We start from the raw sequence: 5,933 nt of genomic DNA on the forward strand, positions 1-5,933 counted from the left end.
CAGAATCATGGCGTGCACATGGTGGGTGATGATTGTCATAAAGCTCTTACACTTCACAGGAAGTGTGTGCCACAGGCTGGAGGTGGGGATGATGATACAGAGACCCATGCTAGCATCCCAAAGCCACCAGTCCATGAACCACACAAGACATTATTATAGAGAAGCACCAAAAGCCACCCAGATCACAGGACACAGATGTGGCCCCCGAAGCAGCAAGCAGCCCAGGTTCCTACAGACGCAAACTGATCAAAGCGTTAATTCAAGGTGTCCCTCATAGGTCAGGGAAGCTGTTCCAAGTAAACACAGAATGAATCACCTGGAGGAGAGAGTCCAGTGAGGTTGAAAGAGCTTCTTATTCACCCTGTCTTTCCCCTGGGGGCATAGCTCACTTCTTGTCTCTCCTCTCAAGAGTTAGCTATAGACACAGGATTTCTCTGGCCCATTAGTTCCTGGGGACATCTTCCCTGAGTGATATGTGATGCTTCATTTCCTGCCCCCAGTGATTTTGGAGTGTGTTCTGATGCACCTGCTCAGCTTGAGGCTACAAGGGTCACAGTGAACCACACATCACCCAGCCCAGAAGTGCCAAGACTGAGCAGGCCCTGGGACTCCACAGTGTTAGGCTTTGGGATGGTTCTGCCCCTGCAGCTCATCCACCCCATTCAGGCCAAATAGTTCCTGAGAGCAAATGTGCCACAGAAGTTTTGGGGCTGTCCTTCAAGATATCTTCCTACTTGATGACATTCATTCATTCATTCATTCATTCATTCATTCAGGGATCAGTCCCGCTGGCCTGGGTTTAAACTAAATTCACATTTTAAGCTTCTACACATAGTTGCAAAGCCCGCCTTCTCCTTGAGGTAACACCAGATGCTCTTAAGCACATACAGTTGCCTCATATTCCCCAACTCCGCCTATGCAGGGCTACAGGCTACAGACGGCCTTCACCAAGCCTGGCCCCGAGCCCTAAGTCTCAAGCTGTTGTCTTTAAATATGAAGTAGTCCTGTCACATCGTCTAGCAGAGTCTAGACACACAAAGTACCAGCTGTTGGGGAGCCCACCGACCTGGGCAGGAGTGGGATTCTAGTTTCTCTGGGAGAATCCTTTCCCCTCCCTGTCTCTTAGATAGGTCCCCTTGCACCTGGACCTACTTTTAGTCTGCCGAAAACCTCCTGGGAAGAGAAAGAAGACAATTAACAAGACATGTAAATGAACGTGTTGGTAAAATTTCCATGCAACAATTAGTGATGTAGCGGAGTCCCAGCAGCCTCTAGGAACACTTCCTCCTGGACCCAAACTGCCAAGACACAGAGACCTCTCACACCGCAAAGAGTTCTGGCTCTGTCAAAACTCATCTGTGTTTCCTTTTCTAGTTTCCCCACAAATTTTACTGGTAAGGACAGAAGAGTCTCTCTGGGTTTTGTCTTTCTTTCCCCACTAAACAGAATCCTTTCCCAAAGTCTTTCTGCCTTCACATTCCTCACCAAACACAAAAATACAATGTTAGAGGAAAGCATCCTTCATTTTTTTTAAGACTGGTCAGGTGCAGCAGTGAGGCGGAGGGAAGTATAGAAACAGAAGTCCAACCTGTGACTGACTGTAAATGACTGAGATAATTCACAACCTTCTGGCCAGCCAAAAGCATCCCCCTCTTTTCTTCCTGCCACCCTGAGTAGGTTTCTGATACATCTGTGTCCAGTTTCTCTCAATACACAGATTAGTGCCATGCCCAGTGACTTCCTCCTGGCCTTTTCCTGGTGTGGGAACCGCACTTCTTCTGAGAGCTTTAATCAGAAGCAGCTGGAGCCAGCAGAAGACCAAGCAAGTAGCGGCCAATGCCTCAACCCAGCACAAGACCAAGACGCAAGGCTGATACCTGCTTCGGGTCTGGATTGTATAGTAAGTTTGGGGCCAGTCTCAACTACAAAGTAAGACCTTGTAACAAAACTAAAACCAATAACAACAAAAAGAAAGCGAGGAAGGAAGCAGGCTGAAGGAGACTGAACTAGATACAAAATTATTTCAGCCAAGAGGTCCCATATTCAATTGCTTCTAGGATCAGCAACAGTTGGAAGCAGAGACAGCTCAATGCAGCAGCAACGTGGGGTCTTTTGAGAGACCTCTCATCCGGGGATACAGGCTTTGTTTTTTTTAAGATTTATTTATTTTATGTATATTAATACACTGCAACTGTCTTCAGACACAGCAGAAGAGGGCAACAGTTCTGATTACAAATGGTTGTGAGCCACCATGTGGTTGCTAGGGCTGAGCCATCTCTCCAGCCCTATTTGTTTGTTTGTTTGTTTGTTTGTTTGTTTTTTTAACACAGGGTCTATCTACCTAGTCCTGGTTGCCCTGGCTACCCTGGCACTATGTAGACCATGGTAATCTTGAACTTACAGACATCCATCTGCCTCTGCCTTTCCAATGCTGGGATAAACTAGGATTCTTGGCTGCACAGCAGAAAATAATTTCAGGACAAGTTAGTATGAAGCAAAGTTAGAGTTTTTTGGTTTTTTTTTTTTTCTTTTTTCTTTTTTTCCGGAGCTGGGGACCGAACCCAGGGCCTTGCGCTTGCCAAGTTAGAGTTTATTGAGAAAGTGGAGGACTGGAGAGATGACTCGGTGGTTAAGAGCACTTGATGCTCTTGCAGGGGACGAGGGTTTGGTTCCCGGCACCCACATCAGGTGGCTCAAAACCTTCTAAACTCCAGTTCCAGGGGATCTGATGCCCTCTTCTGACCTTCAAGGTCACTTGCATGCATGTGCCGCACAGCTATGTTATTCAGGCCCACACACATACACATAGAATTTTAAAAGAATGAATCCTGGGGTTGGGGATTTAGCTCAGTGGTAGAGCGCTTACCTAGGAAGCACAAGGCCCTGGGTTCGGTCCCCAGCTCCGAAAAAAAGAACTAAAAAAAAAAAAAAAAAAAAAGATGAATCCTTTGTAAAGGCTTGTTTAATTGTTTCCCCTTACATGTATAGGTATTTGTATACATGCCTGCGAACCACGTGCATATCATGCCCATGGAGGCCAGAAGAGGAAATTGGATTCCCCTGGAACTGGAGTTACAGAAGGTTGTTAACTGTTGCGTGGATGCCGGGAACTGAATTGCATCCCATGGAAGAGTAGCCAGTGTCCTTGATAGCTAAAACATCACTCCAGGTCTACTAAAGTTTTAATAAAGATCTAATCACAGGGAAAAGACAGAGAGAGAGAGACAGAGACAGAGAGAGACAGAGACAGAGAGACAGAGACAGAGAGAGACAGAGAGACAGAGAGACAGAGAGAGAGACAGAGACAGAGAGAGACAGAGACAGAGACAGAGAGAGAGAGACAGAGAGACAGAGACAGAGACAGAGAGAGACAGAGAGACAGAGAGACAGAGAGAGAGACAGAGAGAGAGACAGAGACAGAGACAGAGAGAGAGAGACAGAGACAGAGAGAGACAGAGAGACAGAGAGACAGAGACAGAGAGAGACAGAGACAGAGAGAGACAGAGAGACAGAGAGAGAGAGACAGAGACAGAGAGAGACAGTGAGAGACAGAGAAAAGAATATATGTCTTAGTTAGGGTTTCTATTGCTGTGAAGGGACACCATGACCGTTTATAAAGAAAACATTTAATTGGGGCTGGCTTACAGTTTCAGAGGTTTAGTCCATTATCATTATGACAAGAAGCTTGATGGCACGTGGGCAGGCAGATGTGGTTCTGGAGAGTTCTATTCTACTCTTGATCCACAAGGAGAGACATCGTGCTACACTGGGCAGAGCTTGAGCATAGGAGACCTCAAAGCCCACCCACAGTGACCACTTCCTCCAACAAGGCCACACCCACTCCAACAAGGCCACACCCACTCCAACAAAGCCACACCCACTCCAACAAGGCCACACCCACTCCAACAAGGCCACACCCACTCCAACAAGGCCACACCACTTAATAGTGCCATTCCCCCATGGACCAAGCATTCAAACACATGACTCTATGAGGGCCATACTTATTCAAACCACCACAATTTTGTGAGGGGGGCGTTCTCAAAAGAGAAGAGTCCTGGCTGAAGATGAGGCTCAGCTGGTAAAGTGAGCATATATGAAACCCAAACTCAGTCCACAGAGCTGCATACAACCTGGCATGGTGGTGCAAAGCTCTGATCTCAGCATTCATGCGGAAGCAGGAAAGTCAGAAGTTCAAGATCAGCCTTAGCTTCGTAGCAAGTTGGAGACCAGCCTGAGTTGCATGAGACCCTGTCCCCTTAAAAAATAAAAAAAGAGAGGCAGCTTCCAGTGTCTTAAGAATAGCACATGTATGGTTTTGGTTTTTACTTTTTTTAACTTTTGAGCATGAGCACGGGTCACAAGTGCTTACTATTTATTCTGTGTGTGTATGAGTGAGTGTTGGGGTCAGAGGATGAACCTTCTGTCACATGGGTTGCAAGTCACACCAGTACCTTTACTCACTGCCAGTCCTGGTTTTGTGTGTGTGTGTGTGTCTGTCCACATACATGCATGGATGTGTAGGTACATGTACATCTGTGCACACGTATATAGAGGCCTGATGTTGATACAGCAGTGCTAGGCTTTTGGGGGCACACTACAGCAGTGCCGGGCTTTTGGGGGCACACTACAGCAGTGCTAGGCTTTTGGGGGCACACTACAGCAGTGCTAGGCTTTTGGGGGCACACTACAGCAGTGCCGGGCTTTTGGGGGCACACTACAGCACACAGCTTTTTACACTGGTGCTAGGATCTGCTTGGGTCCTCTTGCTTTGCGTGACAAGCCTTTTACCAAATGAGTCATCTCCCCAGTCTTTTTTTTTTTTTTTAAAGCAGTCACTGTCTTAGTTGGGGTTACTAGCACTGTAATACCAGGACCAAAAGCAGCTTGAGGAGAAAGCCTTATTTTAGATTACACTTCCACATCAAGGCCCATCATTAAAGAAAGTTAAGGCAGGAACCTGGGGTGGGAGCTGATGTAGAGGCCATGAAGGGGTGCTGCTTACTGGCTTGCTCCTCGTGACTTGCTCAGCCTGCTTTCTTATAGAACTCAGGACCACCTGCCTGTGGTGGTCTCCCACACAGTTCAATGGGTCACCAAATTGTCACTAATTAAGGAAATTAGTCCTGGCAGCTTGCCTACTGGACAACTTTATGAATGAATTCTCAATTGTGGTGACTTTTTCTCAGATCCTAGCTTGTGTCAAGTTGACAAAAATACCAGCCAGCACAGGATCTCATGCGGGTCAAGCTGGCCTCAAACTTATTATATAGCTAAGTCTGGCTGGCTTCTACTCTCAACCCTCCTTCCTCCAATTCTTGAGGGACAGGATTATAAACACACCTCCAGGCTTGGCAGTTTTTAATACTTCCCTTCTATCTTTTTAAAAATGAAATCATAGAGTTGTTCCTGAGGTAGGGTTAGTCTCCCAATGCAGCCTTGGCTTGCCTAGAACTCACTGTGGAGCCCAGACTGGCCTTTAACTCAGCAGTGCTTGGCTCTGCCTTCTGAGATCCGGAGCTAAAGGCCTGTGCCGCCATGCCCAAGCAAGACAGGTGTTTTGGATGTAATCTTGTTTGTGAGCGACTCTGAATATTGCAGATTTTCAGCTGGAAAAGAAATGAAACAGAGCTCAAGGGTCGCACATTCTCAGGCCTTCAGCTCAGTTCCTTGCTATTTTAACATTTTTTTTTTTTTTTTTTTTTGAGACAAGATCTCTCTCTGTGTAGCCCTGGTTGTCCGAGAACTCACCCTGGAACCAGGCTGGACTCGAACTCACAGAGATCCGCCTGCCTCTGCCTCCTCAGTGCTCGGATCAAAGGCATGCGCCAACACTGCTGGGCTATTTTAACATTCTTATATGAAATATCTCTATATTAAATGAATTGTGCAGGCACTCATTCTTGTTATTTTAAATTGTATTTACTTTTTTTTTT

The sequence above is a fragment of the Rattus norvegicus genome, chromosome 19 (genome assembly GCF_036323735.1).
Source record: "Rattus norvegicus strain BN/NHsdMcwi chromosome 19, GRCr8, whole genome shotgun sequence".
Taxonomy (NCBI): Eukaryota; Metazoa; Chordata; class Mammalia; order Rodentia; family Muridae; genus Rattus; species Rattus norvegicus.